The 18,661-nt window shown below is 32.0% G+C and overlaps 1 protein-coding gene across 14 annotated transcripts in view; it reads right to left on the bottom strand.

Annotated features, from left to right (window-relative positions):
- The window catches only part of LOC134697202 (teneurin-m-like), a 141,050-nt gene that overhangs the window by 83,641 nt on the left and 38,748 nt on the right, over positions 1-18,661 (bottom strand). For 10 of the 14 annotated variants that reach the window (XM_063559307.1, XM_063559296.1, XM_063559306.1 and 7 more), the window contains exon 3: positions 9,513-9,727. The exons of 1 other annotated variant lie outside the window; for it this stretch is intronic. The gene's annotated coding sequence lies outside the window, so the exon portion shown is untranslated. Of the gene's footprint in view, positions 1-3,631; positions 3,966-4,631; positions 4,650-9,512; positions 9,728-18,661 lie in introns of those variants that run through there. 3 more of the 14 variants (XM_063559304.1, XM_063559301.1, XM_063559302.1) reach the window with 3 other exon arrangements.

Below are 18,661 nucleotides of genomic sequence, written 5' to 3'. Positions count from 1 at the left end.
TTCCTCCCCATGAAATAAAGAGCATGATACAAAAAGTTTATGCTGCTGCCAGATAGTGTCTTGAATTCTGAAACTTATGTCACAGACGAGACATAAACTGATCAAAAGACTTAAATGGCCTTAGGTTTCAGATAGTTTCATAAGCAATTGAGACTGGTCTACACAGAGATATGTTGTCTTGCTTTCTGTAAAATATTCAAAGAACCATGTAACTGTGGACTACTGGATAATTTCTCTCTCTCTATATATATACATATCTTGCCTTCTAATGTCTATTTTAATTCCAATGCAAGCTCTTAGAAACAGGTAGAAGACAGCAGGGTTTGACAAGTCTAAACCAGATGCTTCGCAGGGCGTAGCTTTATACGACCGCAGAGGTTGAACCCTGAACAGTTGGGGCAAGTATGGACACAACATTCAAGCTGGATTCCGCTCTAAATTTGGATTGTGATTAAATAGTTGACACAGCATAGGTTTCTGACACAGAATGAATGTATTAAAATGAACTTAAAATTTTTGTTTTCTCTTAGAGCAATTCACTATGCTGTTGAATATTAATCCTCTCAAAAAAATGTTTGAAGAAATTTTCTTTTTATTTATGAAATTTCAAATGAGAAAAATTGAACCCAATTTTTTAATCACATCCCCCTTTCCCTTATTCCAAAACTAATTTCAATTAAAATATTCTAATGGAGTTTGCAACAATTACTACTCATTTAAATACATCATAAAATATTAAGATGTAAAAAAACTGCTTGTTATCACTGAATGGTAAAGATAATTTAAATTTATCAGTTGGTAGTAAAAAGTGAATATACATTGTATATTGTATATAACAAAGATTTAAGTTGATTCTGGACAAAGAAAGATAACTCCAATTAAAAAAAATTCTTGCAGATATTTCTTGCTTACTTTACTGGACAAAGAAAGATAACTCTTAATTAAAAAAAATTTGCTATTTCACAATATTGTGAAATTAGATATTTCTTGCCATTGCACAATACTGTGCAATTGAAAAGACTTGCTATTGCACAATACTTAATATAATAATTTTAGATCCTGAGTTGGACCAACTTGAAAACTGGGCCCATAATCAAAAATCTAAGTACATGTTTAGATTCAGCATATCAAAGAGGCCCAAGAATTTGATTTTTGTTAAAATCAAACTTAGTTTAATTTTGGGCCCTTTGCACTTTAATTTCATGAATTTAGACCAATTTTAAAACTGGACCAAAAATTAAGAATCTACATACACAGTTAGATTTGGCATATCAAAGAACCCCAATTATTCAATTTTTGATGAAATCAAACAATGTTTAATTTTGGACCTCGATTTGGGCCAACTTGAAAACTGGGCCAATAATCAAAAATCTAAGTACATTTTTAGATTCAGCATATCAAAGAACCCCAAGGTTTCAATTTTTGTTAAAATCAAACTAAGTTTAATTTTGGACCCTTTGGACCTTAATGTAGACCAATTTGAAAACGGGACCAAAAATTAAGAATCTACATACACAGTTAGATTCGGCATATTAAAGAACCCCAATTATTCAATTTTGATGAAATCAATACAAAGTTAAATTTTGGACCCTTTGGGCCCCTTATTCCTAAACTGTTGGGACCAAAACTCCCAAAATCAATACCAACCTTCCTTTTATAGTCATAAACCTTGTGTTTAAATTTCATAGATTTCTATTTACTCATACTAACGCTATGGTGCAAAAACCAAGAAAAATGCTTATTTGGGTCCCTTTTTGGCCCCTTATTCCTAAACTGTTGGGAACGAAACTCCCAAAATAAATACCAACCTTCCTTTTGTGGTCATAAACATTGTGTTTAAATTTCATTGATTTCTATTTACTTTAACTAAAGTTATTGTGCGAAAACCAAGAATAATGCTTATTTGGACCCTTTTTTGGCCCCTAATTCCTAAACTGTTGAAACCAAAACTCCCAAAATCAATCCCAACCTTTCTTTTGTGGTCATAAACCTTGTGTCAAAATTTCATAGATTTCTTTTAACTTAAACTAAAGTTATAGTGCGAAAACCAAGAAAATGCTTATTTGGGCCCTTTTTGGCCCCTAATTCCTAAAATATTGGGACCAAAACTCCCAAAATCAATACCAGCCTTCCTTTTATGGTCATAAACCTTGTGTTAAAATTTCATAGATTTCTATTCACTTTTACTAAAGTTAGAGTGCGAAAACTAAAAGTATTCGGACGACGACGACGACGACGACGACGACGACGCCAACGTGATAGCAATATACGACGAAAATTTTTTCAAAATTTGCGGTCGTATAACAACCTGTAGTGGTAGACCAGTACTGTGACAGGGCTGACAATTCATGCTATAAATCCTAGAGAGATGAACAATAAGCATAGTCCAACAAAAAACAACATCACAAGAATTCATACATTTATACATTCAGACCATTTGCTGAACAACTTTCAAAAGGAAAATGACTAAATAGTATTATATATACATGCACGTCATGACTGACGTGAGTTTCTTAAACAACAAATAATTGTGTCTTTATATTACAAAAGTATGCTTAGACTTGCACTTAGTTCTGCATGTTTCGCATTAAAAGACTATTGACCTTGAAATGTGTCATGTTTTCCTTTTAAAGAATCATTGACCTTGAAATGTGTCATGTTTTCCTTTTAAAGAGTCATTGACCTTGAAATGTGTCATGTTTCCCTTACAATACAATCTTAAAATGTCATTTCAAAATTGAAGATTTTGTTTCTTAAATTAGTTAAAAGATCTCAAAAATCATGTTTCTTTTAAAGATGCATCTCCAGGCCTAATTGATGTCTTAATTCATAAACACTTCAAAATGTCAAGATGTCATTTAATTTCGATTTGAAATTCTTCACTAATTCACTAGACAATTGTGAGAAAATTCTTCATTTCAAACTTAAATATCTATTTGTCAATTGATTGCATAATTATAGGGGGAAAAAGATATTTTTTTCTTTTCTGAATGTTATATGTTACACAACAATTATTCCTAAATTTACAAAATAAGAAGGGATCAAATTGTTCTCCATTTCATCCCCAATTATAATGTTGACCCTAAGTCCGCTGTGACAAAGGTAGGAAACATCAAAACCTTGAGTGGGAATATAATATCATGTCTTGTAATGGTCTCAATGAAAATAGAAGGAAGTTGTTATCATAATTATCATGCTCATTGTTGAAGGCTGTACGGTGTTCTATAGTTGTTAATGTTTGTGTCATTTTGGTCTCTTGTAGGCCATTGTCTCATTGGCAATCATACCACATTTCTTCATTTTAATAAATAAATTAAAAGAAAATTGCATTAATATATCATTTAAAGTATTTGGGTGATATCAAATGCTTTTAAGGATGTCCTAAGAGGGATATGTATTTACTAGTTGGGACAACATAGTGTGACTGCATCATCACGGTGTCTTAAATATACAGTATCATCTGATTTCAGTCTTGAGAACATGATGACTGTTATAATTTTGATTTTGTTCAATTCTTAAATGCAGAAATAATAAAATGTTTTGGTGAAGCACATACCTAATTCATGTTGAATTTCCTGAAGTTCTTTTTATCAACAACTATTTCAAGTGATAAACTAAACATGTTAAATACCTTGTGTTAATTTCACCAAATCTGATAATCTTTCAAGATAACTTTTAAAACAATCCTTTAGAAGAATGAACTCACATGTATTCATGTATTTTAGATCATTGATGCATCTACAATGCAATGTCACATTTCCTCATTCACAAAGAATTCCACAACTAAACTGTACATTCCTTCACAAATATTGAAATTTTCCTCTTTTCTAAATCCTTTGTGCTGTAGCTGTATACAATACCCCTATCAAAATGTCACATTAATTTTATGGTTGTTCCTAATCCAGAAAACAGGGTCATAAATTTATTGAGAAGAATCCTGGGGGTTATCTACATAATAATCAAAGATTAAATTAACTAATCAATTACAGGTAAATAAATAACCTCAGCTAAACTTGTTTGCAGGTCAGCTGATTGTGGGGGAGGGATCCAGTCTGGTGACATGTTTCTGGTCAATATTGATTGAATTGACAAATGATATAAAAGATTAATTCAAGTATTTAACTCTCCACAATAAAGAGGATTTTTTAACAAAGAATATATTGACAATCTATACAACATCTTGTCTAGGTGTGAATTGTAAATATTTAATTACTTTTCCTCACCTCTAATTAACAACCAATCTAAGAAAAGATCAAACACATACATAAGTAAGACTTATTTTTTAAATAATAAAATAATCTAAAAAAGTACTATAAATGTGTGAAAATATAATTGCAATAAATCAAGGATTTATATAAGATTATGTAAATCCATGCATGATTTTTTTCTTCATATTTGACTTAATCTGCTATCTACATTTATAGATATTGTTCCATAGATAACAAAAAATGCTGCATTTCAAATTTTTCAACAACAAAAGTACACTTGTATCCCAATACTACTGAAATGAGATTAAATAGGGTCAGTAAAATAACCTATTTTTGGCTTGCAGAGTAATAAAGATATGGACCCTCAATATCCAGTTAAAAATCATGACAAATTTTAGAAACAAGTATCCTTAAGACATTTACCTTTGAAATCGATGGAATATTGTATACATAAGTCCAATTGCTAATATGTCTTTTATAAGTCCCATAAGATACACAGTCTCTCTCTCTTCATGTGAATTAATGTGATTATTATTTTGTCTGATGCCAATAATTAGCCAACACCACAATGTAAACTATCCAGTATACTAATGACCTCACTGGAGGCTGGCTTGTTTATTTTACTCACACCTGATACCCTCTCCGTTTGTCTTATACATATCTCAAAAGCTGTGAGGATGATTTATTTCCAATTATCTCCCTTAGTTCCTCACATCAATGCTGGATTCTTTGAGGTCATTGTGACCCAATGTGACACCAGCAGGGGCTTGGGAGTTTGATAAATGATGCTAAGAGGAGATCAAAAGACTTGGTCAGGAGCCTGAGCTGTCTGTAATCTGTCCAATGGTCAGGTCACTTTGAGGAGATAATTAGTTATTAGTTTCTAAACAAATTATGACAAATGGCTTCAAGTGTGTAATTATTCTCTTGAATGAATGTGTTCTAAAGTTGACCATTGTTGGATGCTGATCACACAATGAAAAATTGTACAAATTTGATTTGGTTTATTAATTTTTTGATTATATTAAAAGGAAATCTGCATACTGATAAGATGGTGTAAACTGATATCAAAATGTGCAATAATTTGTTAAAGATATAACAGGTGATTTATTTTTCTGTAGGGCCAAATATCTTCCCAATTACAGATATTAAATTTAGTTTTATGTGGATGCATTTTTTGTAGACTATTATTTATTAATCTCCAACATGAATGATATTCCATAGACATGCAAAAAGTGACCATCTCTCTCCTAACGTTTAAAGAACAGATTGTTTATTGACAAGCTCTCTGTGAGTTGGATCTTTTGTTGTATTGCAAAATTTAAACAAACTTAAGTGACTGTCATAAGTACATTGTACGCCTCTGTTATGATTATTAACAGTGATATTTATACAGGTCAGCAATAGAATACAATGTGTGTTCCTGTCTAACTGTATTGGAGCATAAAGAGACTTTCCTCTCTAAATGCATTAAGACACTGATGCCTTAGCCATCAAAACTGTTCTAGTTTGTACTTTAAAATAATTAAATTAATTACATATCCAGGAACAGACATTTATCCCATAAACCTTCCTGTATGTTTGGAGGTATGGCATGGTCCACACTGTACCATGTGTTACATGCTTGTTATCACACCTCAGGGAAACAATAAATATTGTCACCCTTCAATTACAGGGCGATAAATCTGTCTATTGACTGGCACATAATAACAATTTTATCTATATATCTGTGAGGTTAATTAAGATAGACTTCATCAACGGCTTTATTGCATTCTCCTAAACTGACCATTTGACCAAAGAATGCTAACAACCCTAACTGACCATCCTACCATAACATTGAAATTCTGAATTGTGCAATTAGTTCATTCTTGACATACTTGACATTTTTCATAAATTACATCATAAAAATTATAAACCCATTTGACTTTTTTATTTTTGTTCATATATTCCTTTTGAAATTTTCTGTTCAGTGCATTGAACACAGATTAGCAAATTTTGATTTATAAAACGTAAGAACACAAAAATTTTGAACTCTGAGGAAAATTCAAAAAGGAAAGTTCAAAATCAACAGGCAAAAATCAAAAGTCCAAACACATCAAACGAATGGATAACAACTGTCATATTCCTGACTTGGTACAGGCATTTTCTAATGTAGAAAATGGTGGCTATAACTGATTATATGTGTTGGAATTTTAAGATAATCCTTTATGAGCTACAGGTTCTTTCTGGTATGCAAGATTTGATACTTCTTTCTACAATAATGGGCCCACAGCAGGAGGAAACATTGAGAACATAATATTAAACTATTATAATGAAGAAGAGAATACTGATCTGTAGTACTGTAGGTTCTTACATGTATACGTAGGATACCAATTTTTGTGGATTTCGTGGGTGCAGGTGAACCACAAATTTAAATGTTCAACGAATTACAAATGTTCTATCAGCACTGTACAGTCATGACAGTGATTTAACTATGGCTGAGACAGTATACATAACTGTTAAGTCAGCTCAGACTGTACCTATAAATATCTCACTAGTGTTATAGTAGTCTCTGACTATAAATATCTACTAATAAACTGTGATAAAACAATAGTAGAATGAAAGAGATGTCATTACCAGATGACCTTTTGAGGTTTGACCTTTAAAACTATTACCACATCTATGTGCAAAACAAATATTATGGTGACATTATAATAATTATGAGGCATCATGTTACATGTTTGGTGTATTACTGGGAAAGTTATAATCTATAATATTTTATAACTTTTACATAGATTTTCATTATGAAAAGAAAGTACCTCGCGGGTGTAAAGAAATTTTCTCATGCATAGGGGACCAACTGGACTGATCTACGGCTGATCTAGATTCTAGACCCCTGAACCACCTTTTCTTGGTTTCTGCTGGTGTAAAGACAAGAAGGACTGTATGCCACTTTATGAGGTTACATATCATTGTGTTTTTCGTATTTTTCACATGTGTGTGGGAAATCAAAGTAACACTTAATTATGAGTCTGATGCTCTTTTCTGCATTTACTTTCATCAAGAACACTTAACCAAAACTTTTGAATAACTTGGTCAAAGTCCTTATAACAGCCAGATAGCAATATTTGTGACTAACTTTTGATAACAAATGTCTAAATTCCAAAGTCTGAAATAATGAGACAAAATTGAACAATGCCAATAGCTGCAGTGCACAACTTCCAAACATTTGCAATCTTCCCAGTGCCAGTCGTTATGACCATCCACTGCCTGGCATTACTATAATAAGTAGGTTTTTAACTTTATTTGTCTTGTGAACTCTGCCAAAAATATAACTGGGAGCTTAACTAAATGTATAACCTAAAGCGACTTCAAAAATTAAAAAATATTGGATAACTTAGATCATACTATAAGAATGCACAGTATTGAGTTTTATTTCTGTCTTTCATAGTCTCTGATTGAATCATACAAAGCTTCCTCATTGCAAAAAATAAACATTGAGCACACTTCATGTATGAAAGGCTTAAATAATCTATACAGATTACATAAGCCTGTTACCATTTGACTTGTTAAAAGCAACAGGAAGGCCTTAGTTAATCCCCAGATCTAATCCTCACCTGGGGACTATATAACATCTGACATGTGGGGTAGACAAACAAACAGAACCTGGCCTTTATTACTTAAACTTTTAAAATCTTTATAATTGATCCCAGAAATGTCAGTACTATGAGCAACAGGAAGAAAGATTTTTAATCTCTTACTTACAAAAAATACAAAGAAAATGACAGACAACTGCCATGGTTAAATACACCCCCTTAGTATTATCATCCTCATATTTTTATCATTTGAAGGTATTTAGCTGTCAGATCTCCAGCACAGAACATGAAAAAGTCATTTTTATTCCTCTAAACACTTTGAACTTTATTCCCCACATGTAAAAATCTTTTAATTTACCATTAATTGGGTAAAATATTTCCCAGATATCTAAAACCTGGGCAGATCCAACATGGAATAACAATCTTTAGAAATGACTACCAGACAAGCTATAAACCATGGTTTTGTTTTTTATTGGAGTTTTCTGAAGTGGTTTTGATGTTTAACACATTTTTATATTTTATTATCTTAGATATGCCTGAAATTTACATCAAAAGATGATAATTCATTTCTTCTCAATTCACATACAGAATGTAAACAAGCACCTGTTGCTTGGAGAGTATTCTGACGATTTCACTTGTTCTGTTTAGGTCTTTACTTTTCTTGATTTTGTTTGAATTCCAATGGTATTGTCTTAACATACCTTATTATGGAATGTTGTATACAAACATTCATATTAGAAGAGTTGATACTCATTGTAAAATCATTGCAATTTGCACTTTTTTTGCAGTCCTCTTCCAATATAAAAATGCAGTATCCACCAATGCATTATGATGGGTTGACAAGGATGAAGGAGAGAAATTACAATTGCCATGGTAAATAAGTTATCTAAGGAGCAGAAACTTGGCCGTGCCAACCTAGCAAAGAATGGTTGTGCAAGGGTACTTTCATATACCCTCCCTATAAATGCTTAAAATTTTGTTATACTTCTTCTAGTTTGCTCTGTAAAGAACACACACACGGTATGCATTCTCACGAGAAACCAGTAGAGAAAAAGATTGCTACTTGGGATACTTCTCAAGTGTCCTTTAAAAAACTTACATAACCAAACGACATTTTTCTGCAGATAATAATCTCCTACAAGTACCGGTACCCATTACATCAAGTACTTATCGGGGATTTCCCTGGAGGATGGTAAAATACTTGGCTCAATAGCAGTTTTCTTTTACATCTAATATTGCATGTATACTTTACAAAAGTTCATTTCTAGCATGGACAGAAATTAAAATTGTTAGAACACATAAGGATATCATACAAACACTTTTTCTTTTTCTGATTTTTTCCTCGTTTTTTTGTTTTTGTTTTTGTTTGCGTTTCTATTTTTTTAAATTTTTCTTTGGTTGTTGAAAAAAACTGAACATTTTCCATGAGATTTTTTCTTTTCTTTTCCAATGGCTATTTTGTTCTTAATACTAAAGCATGTTTTTTTCTTGTAGCAATTTTGTTTTGGATAGTAATTCATGTTACAATCTAATTATGTTTGCAATATGACAGTTGTATTCCATTGATTGATAACATTTTATTTTGTCAGATATAAGAACTTCCCCTTTTTGAGTTTACTTTGGGAGTTCTGTATGTTTTTATACATTTTTGCAATACAATTATTATCAACCTTGTCTTTAACTGTTGCTTACAATACATTATTAACTTTAATTTAAAATTTGTACTTACTTTATAATTATTAAGTTGGTTTTCCAGATTCACATGTTATATTAATCCTCACAAAATATTGCTAATGTAATAATATCCCACAAGAATTATTTTCTTAAAATTTCACACTATTACATAAAATTCATTCCAAAGAGAATTAGCACAAATGACTTTCTGCTTCAGTTTCACACATTACATTGGTACAGAAGTGTCAGATCCAATTTCCTGCTTAATGCCTGCAAAAACAGAAAAGTGAGAACTTGAAATAAAATGTTTCTCATTCATTACACAAAAAACAAAAACAATCTCTGATCCTCATAAAAAATTAACCAATCAGAAATCAGATTACATCAGATAACCTTTAACCTGCCAAATGTCTTCTTCAGCAGAAAAACAATGGTTTGATTGACACTTTTGGGTCATAAAAGGGAGATAACTTATAGGTATGAGATAAGACTAACTTTTATTACTGTTTTTAATGAGGCAGGATTTACTCAGATTTATTACCATACCCGTAGCCAGGGGGGGTTCGGGGGGTTCGGACGAACCCCCCCTTGAAAACAAATAATGACTGTTAAAGTCAACGTTCTGTTCGAATTGTGACTGTTAAAGTTGAGTTTTTTAGGCCAACGAACCCCCCTTTTGAAATTCCTGGCTACGGGCCTGATTACAACTACCAGACAATGCCTACATAAGCTTTAGAGTAATTGATTAATAACAGATGCACCTGATTTACTGCACACAAAAATATCTACATAAAATTAGCATCAAGTACCGCTGTTGTATATTTTTGCTTTATTCTACTTTATTTTCTGAGGTTTGTGAATATATTATTTGTGGCATTAGCTGACGTGATCTAATGTGTGTTAACAATGACAGAATTAAAACCATTGGTTGATTTGTCATTATGAAAATGTACCTGCTGTTTATGTGTATTTGTGATTGATTTCATATGATGTCATAGAAGTCATACTAGAAACCAACAATATTAATTAAAGAGACGTATTGTTCCAAATAATTCTGTTAGATTTCTCTACCAATTGGGAACATTACTGAGCGTTTCAGACAACTGTACCTTCCTTAGTTAACCTATGCTTCCCTTTCCATTCATTTGAACTCAATAAAATTGAGAATGGAGATGTAGAATGTGTCAAAGAGACAAAGAGCAGAACACATCTGAAGGCCACCAATGTATATTTAACTTACTTTCACAAACAGCATAAGTGCACTGTAAGAAAGGAGTAAGACAAACCAATACCTCACATTGAACGACTTCGAGAATATTTAAACTTAATGTACTAGTAACATTGTTTCAATATAATGAAATAATATTGATGTATGCTCATTGTACAATTAGATAAATAAAAAATAAATTTAAGCAAATTTCCACAATTTCATGTACTTTATAAAACAACGAATAACAATAAAAATTTCTGTTTACAAAACATTTGTTATCAATATTCTGTACCTATTATCTTAAGGTGAAAATGAAATAAAAATAGTTGTATAGGGAGCAGTAATTGTTTGTGATGTGGGAACTAATTATATAGAATCATGACTGACTGTTTTAATGATAATAAATTCTCTTGTCTCTGGCAGAAAATTACTTTAAAGATATGTCAAAAATGTTATGTAATCTTACAAATAATAATATTCTGAATCACAAAGTCTTCAGAGAAAAAACCTGATAGTTTCTAGGGAAGTCATTTATTTTCTGTCATTAACTTTGATTTGCCTTACAGTCCATGATAAGAGTCTGGATACACAATCATATAAAGTAACTTTGATGCCTTTCTCTCAAACCAATTTACTGCCAAGTTACAAACAGCACGTTTTGTTCTGCAATTTAAGATGCAGATCCTACATTTTGAAAAAGAGGGGGAGGGGACATTTTTAACTAGAAAATTTAAAGTGGAACTTGAAAAAGTCTATATAGAAAGTTTACTGAAAGAAACAATTTCTTGATACTGGGTTATTCTTACACAATAAATTAAAATATAAGAACTAGCAAATCAAAACCATCAAGTGAGTTACCTGCTTTATAAGTAAATGATATGAAGTGTGACTCAACAGCTGCTGATCAACACAGAAAAACTCCCAAGCCATCATAGTCAATAAAGAGTCCTGAGACAAGATCCATACAAATTTCACCATTATGTTCTCTATATCCAGAATATTTTATTAGTTTCGAACAGTAAAATAAATAAATAAATATAGTCTTTAAGAAAAAATCTTAAAATTATAAGAATGCAATTATCTGTAAATGCCAATGACGGAACTCAATTTCCCTTCTATATTTTATTCCTTTTTTAACAGTATCCTTTTTCAACTGAATTTCTGATAGCTGTGTTGCCAATAAAAAAAAAACATAAGCAACTGTAACAAGTATCTCTGTATTAACAGCCAATCAAGTGCAATGAACCTCTACCAACAGCCAATCAAACACTATCAAACACCAAGTGTTCAAAAAATTCAGGGTGGGAATTTAAGGAGGCAACTTGAGACACCCACCCAGTGGGAGCTCAGGAAACAATATCTTATATTTGCAACACCTACAGTGTGAAGTAACTAACAGAAAAAGATACACTAGTCAAAACACATGTGCAATAAAAATTACTTCATTAGTTTTTTTTTATTGGAATATAATCTACAAAGCATGTCTGTATGGGGTAATTCCTGTTCTGGTTTGTATCTGTAGTATCGGTAATAAGGCAGATAAAAGGAGACAACATTACACTCACTTTTACAGACATGACTCCATAGTACAATATTTTTAATTAAGTAGCACATCTATGATCCTAAAATGTGTTACTCATTTCCTTTGGAAAACCTTTGTCTTAAAAATAAACCTACAAAAAAACCCACTGTATTGTACAAAGAAACGCTGACAGTTTTTAACTAAAACTCTGTTGACTTACCACTAAAAAACACAGATTCTACTCAGATGACTCTCTCTATCAAATATCAGATTGTTACAGCCCTCCCTATTAGATGTCAGACAGACAGCCCACCTGTTCACACATCCTTACACATGACAAAAATGTTCTCTGATCAATAAACCTGGAGTAACAGCTTGGATACAAATCTTGACAAAGATCGAAAAAACTAAGAATAGGAAAAATCTAAAAGCGGGAGGAGACTGTTTATCAATATCAATTTAAAGCATTGAATTGTTAAGTTATTTTGTGAGTCTTTTTTTTTTTAATTTTGTGATGTCTTACATTTTAGCTATCAGATTAGGTTCCTGATAGAATAGAGGATAAATTCAATGTTTTCAGTTCATTTTGAAGTTTTACTTAATTTTTTGGTAAACTGGTTTTTATGAAGTTAGGTTCCTGATAGAATAGAGGATAAATTCAATGTTTTCAGTTCATTTTGAAGTTTTACTTAATTTTTTGAAAACTGGTTTTTATGAACTTGATGCTATTTTCAAATGATGAGTTTAATAATGTTTTGACCTTTTTTTATTTATTTGTTACATAATTTTAGTAACAGCCAGGTACTTGTTTCTTTAAGAGTGGAATTTGAAATTTAGTCTCACACAAAACCAGTTCAAGCACTTTTTAAACAGTTTATAACTCTATAGAGAATCATTATGTTTGATAAATACCTATTCATTGATAAGTAAATTAATCCATTGGGAGTAAAATTATATTTATTGCTTCATTCAGCTAGACATTTTTGAATGTTTACAACTACTATTTGAAGATTATTGAAATTTTTAGTGTCCAACATGAATCTAGCTTTAGTTTGTAACCATAGGGAGACATAAAGAATTTCCTACATGGACCAAACATTTTACTCAGGACAATTTATCTCCATATTTTATGGATATAAATATTTTTATAAGTAAAATATAATCCTCTATAGACTAGATAAAAAGCTGATCTAGATAACCAAAGCTAGGTTTTATCAATATTTGAATACATGTCAAGATGACACAATGTTTACATTACTCTAGTGTCAACGCATCATATGTCACTGAATCATTGTTTAAAAAGATGCCGCACTGTCCCGTACATGTACTTTATTCTCTTTAAAAATCTGCCATACATTTTTTGTAGTTTAAACTGTTTTTAGAATTTGTGAATCAACACATTTTCCAGATTGATTATGTCATGTCAACATTTTTTTCCGTATTTTTGTTTGTATTTTGTATCGTTGTCTCATCTCCTCACCACATGTGATGTCCCTCACTACTTCTGACTTTGTAATCAGTGAGATATGGAGAATGTGATAATTACATTTTAATGATATTAACATGGCCATCAGATGTTTTTTCTCCCATCTGTCATATCATTGTTTTACACAGAGATGAAATATGGGAAAGAAAGCACATGCTTTTTTTCCAAGTCATACACTTGACACACGTCCCACGATTTCTGACAAGTTGAAGAGTGTTGTAGCATCCTCAGCACAAAAGCATCAGTCATAATGGCTTTGTCCCAAAGTTATACTGTATTGCTTAAAGTGAATATAAGAACATTTCATCCCTTTGTCTAAAGTTTTACTGTAAGCTTCAAAAGAGCACAAGGACATTTCATCTCTTTGCTGGTTATTTCACAGAGATGATACTAAATCAATTCCTTACTCAAACAATTATACCACAAATTCTCAACCATCAGTGACTTTATAGAAAACCACAATTAATTAGCTAACGAGATATACATCATTAAACATTCTAGTGAAGATATGTTTTATGATTGAAATATAAGACTGTAATAGGTACCATATGTGCTCCACCACAAAGATTGCAATTATTATTTATTTGAAGTATTGAATTAATGTATTGGATGGGAAATTAATGTAGGTATACCCATTAGTACTGCATGCTTGCTTTATATTGTGTAAGGTACTTACATTTCATTTTCACTAGAAACATCATCAAAGCTGTTGACAATGAACTATAACCCTTCAGTGTAGATGTACCAAATGTTATGATACAGTAGGGACAAAAGTTCATATCTTTATAGACAAACTCAGACTCAAGGAAAATATATAAATGTTTGCCAAAACAACTGAAAATCTTAACACAAATAATTAAAGCCTTGAAACATCTGTTTTATCGGGTTAGAAAACATAAGTTTAGTAACAATTACAGACGATATACATCAAACTTCTGAATGTTTCCACTTTTTATGTAGTTATTGCTTTTCCAATCAACTATGATACTTAACGAAAGGTGTAAAAAGTTCAAAGATATTGGCATACTCAAGAAGTAACTAGAGGCTCTCAAGAGCCTGTGTCGCTCACCTGTTACTGTATTTACTGATGTCAGTCATCTTGGTTGGTAGGTTGGGTCTTAAGACACTTTTTTTTTATAGATACCCTAGTTATGATTGTGGCCAAGTTTGGTTAAAAATGGCCCATAGTTTTAGAAAAGAAATTTTTGTACAAGTTACAAAAATGACGAAAAGTTGTTCAATATTGACTATAAAGGGCAATACCTCCTTATGGGGTCCTCTAACAATTTTGATTATGCTGACTTATTTGTAGATCTTATTTTGCTGAACATTATTGCTGTTTACAGTTTATCTCTATCTATAATAGTATTCAAGATAATAACCAAAAACTGCAAAATGTCCTTAAAATTACCAATTTTAGGGCAGCAACCCAACAACAAGTTGTCAGATTCATCTGAAAATTTGTGAGGGAATAGATCTTACTCTGATGGACATTTACATCTTGAAAGATTTACCCTAAATGTCTTAGTTTCAAAGATATAAATCAAAAACTGCATTTTACCACTATGTTCTAATTTTAGCCATGTCGGCCATTTTGTTTGGAAGGCGGGGTTATCGGACACATTTTTAAAACTAGATACCCCAAGGATGATTGTGACCAAGTTTGGTTAAATTTGGCCCAGTAGTTTCAGAGGAGAAGATTTTTGTACAAGTTACAAAAAATGACGAAAAGTGGTTAAAAATTGACTATAAAGGGCAATAACTCCTTAAGGGGTTGACTGACAATTTTGGTCATGTTGACTTATTTGTAGGTCTTTCTTTGCTGAACATTATTGCTTTTACAGTTTATCTCTATCTATAATAGTATTCAAGATAATAACCAAAAACTGCAAAATTTCCTTAAAATAACCAATTCAGGGACAGCAACCCAACAACAAGTTGTCAGATTCATCTGAAAATTTCAGTGCAGATAGATTTTGACCTCAACAATTTTATCCCTGTCAAATTGCTCTAAATGTTTTGGTTTTTGAGTTCTAAGCCAAAAACTGTATTTTACCCCTTTGTTCTATTTTTAGCCATGGCGGCCATCTTGGTTGGATGACCAGGTCACTGGACACATTTTTTAAACTAGATACCCCAAGGATGATTGTGACCAAGTTTGGTTAAATTTGGCCCAGTAGTTTCAGAGGAGAAGATTTTTGTACAAGTTACAAAAAATGACGAAAAGTGGTTAAAAATTGACTATAAAGGGCAATAACTCCTTAAGGGGTTGACTGACAATTTTGGTCATGTTGACTTATTTGTAGGTCTTTCTTTGCTGAACATTATTGCTTTTACAGTTTATCTCTATCTATAATAGTATTCAAGATAATAACCAAAAACTGCAAAATTTCCTTAAAATAACCAATTCAGGGACAGCAACCCAACAACAAGTTGTCAGATTCATCTGAAAATTTCAGTGCAGATAGATTTTGACCTGAACAACAATTTTATCCCTTGTCAAATTGCTCTAAATGTTTTGGTTTTTGAGTTCTAAGCCAAAAACTGTATTTTACCCCTTTGTTCTATTTTTAGCCATGGCGGCCATCTTGGTTGGATGACCAGGTCACCGGACACATTTTTTAAACTAGATACCCCAAGGATGATTGTGACCAAGTTTGGTTAAATTTGGCCCAGTAGTTTCAGAGGAGAAGATTTTTGTACAAGTTACAAAAAATGACGAAAAGTGGTTAAAAATTGACTATAAAGGGCAATAACTCCTTAAGGGGTTGACTGACAATTTTGGTCATGTTGACTTATTTGTAGGTCTTTCTTTGCTGAACATTATTGCTTTTACAGTTTATCTCTATCTATAATAGTATTCAAGATAATAACCAAAAACTGCAAAATTTCCTTAAAATAACCAATTCAGGGACAGCAACCCAACAACAAGTTGTCAGATTCATCTGAAAATTTCAGTGCAGATAGATTTTGACCTGAACAACAATTTTATCCCTGTCAAATTGCTCTAAATGTTTTGGTTTTTGAGTTCTAAGCCAAAAACTGTATTTTACCCCTTTGTTCTATTTTTAGCCATGGCGGCCATCTTGGTTGGATGACCAGGTCACCGGACACATTTTTTAAACTAGATACCCCAAGGATGATTGTGACCAAGTTTGGTTAAATTTGGCCCAGTAGTTTCAGAGGAGAAGATTTTTGTAAAAGTTTACGGACGACGGACGACAGACGACGGACGCAGGACGACGGACGACGGACGCCAAGTGATGAGAAAAGCTCACTTGACCTTTCAGGTCAGGTGAGCTAAAAAGAGAACTTATGAAGTATCAAATCTATGGTTGCTATTTTATTGACAAAATTTTATTTTGTTAAATTTTAATTCAAAGTAGCACTGACAAAGTTCAAAATTTTGTATGAAATGGCAATATATCATTTCAAGAGGCATGAAAATATCTCGTTCTAACTTAAGGGTGTCTTAAAAATTGAGGCATAGATTAACAGGAAATATTCCCACCCCACTTTTTACAACCCAGGTAAACAGTAAATTTTGTTACATAATGATTACATGTAATACTTGCCAGACTTTATTGGTAAAATACCAAGGTAAAACAAAAAACAACCATATCTTAACTGTCAGTTCCATGTTAAACAACTTGACTTCATCTTCATTTGTAAAATTATTGCAACATTAGAATTTAGAGTCCAATTTTTTAACACAAATGGTAAAGCAAAAACTTTAAAACTTTGACATGATTCATGTGAGTATATGAAACAAAGTATTGAATTACACTCTTCAATCTACTAGTAGTTCTGAAAACAATATCAATTAATGTAGTTATAACAAGTACTCCCCTCACTATAGCTAAAGAGGTACTTCTCTGTCTATAACAAAGGATGTCATTGTTTGGTATTATGTCATACCTCCTACAAAAACAAAAAACATGAGAACCTAAAACAAACAGAGAAACCATTAGAACAATGTTTCTAATCTGTACATTAAATGCTTCTGTTTGTAATACTATTGGAATTAGAGAAGGGCTTCTATCCTGTTTACCAGCTATTACTGGATGTTATGTCATATCAAATTAAATGGCTTGTGATGCCCACAAAGGAGGCTTTTAATAAGCTCGGATTGTAATACTTTTATAAAGGAACTTTTCAAATGGAACATGAAGATTCTTCAATACATTAGATCGCTCTCACATAACAGATAGCTAACAAAGATTTCAATAATAGTAAGAGGGACTGCATTAGGTTCAAATATCAACAAGAGAACCAAGCCTGGTGGTTAACTCCATAATGGGTTCTGATATTAGCAATCAGACTTATGTCTGGCAGTACTGCAATGAAGAATGCTGTGACTGTTAATTTTTAAACCCTTAACTCTTGTGCTGGCATTAACTAGACATATAACAATGTCTGAAGTCGTATGCTGTGATGAATAGTCTAAAAGGTGTATGAAACTAATGGCAATGCCATATATTGCGTATACATACAAGTGGTCCCTTGAATTCTTGGTAAATCCATGAATTTTTACTGGCAAGTTTACTGACGGTACTTAAACTATTTTGGTCATTTGACTTATTTGTAGATCTTACTTTGCTGAACATTATTTGCTGTTCATAGTTTATACCTCAATCTATTATAATATTCAAGATAAAAACCAAAAACATCAAAATTTCCTTAAAATTACCAATTTAGGGGCAACAACCAAACAACAGGTTCTCCTATTCATCTGAAAATTCAGAGCAGATAGATCTTGACCTGATAAACAAGTTTAACCCCTGTCAGATTTGCTCTAAATGCTTTGGTTTCAGAGAAATAAGCCAAACTCTACATTTTACCCCTATGTTCAATTTTTAGCCATGGCGGCCATCTTGGTTGGTTGCAAGGTCACTGCACACATTTACTAGTTACCAAAATGATGATTGCGGCCATGTTTGCTTTAATTTGGCCAGAAGTTTCAGAGGAGAAGATTTTTGTAAAAGT

The sequence above is a fragment of the Mytilus trossulus genome, chromosome 14 (genome assembly GCF_036588685.1).
Source record: "Mytilus trossulus isolate FHL-02 chromosome 14, PNRI_Mtr1.1.1.hap1, whole genome shotgun sequence".
In the NCBI taxonomy this organism is placed as follows: Eukaryota; Metazoa; Mollusca; class Bivalvia; order Mytilida; family Mytilidae; genus Mytilus; species Mytilus trossulus.
This window is presented reverse-complemented; position numbering and strand designations above follow the sequence as displayed.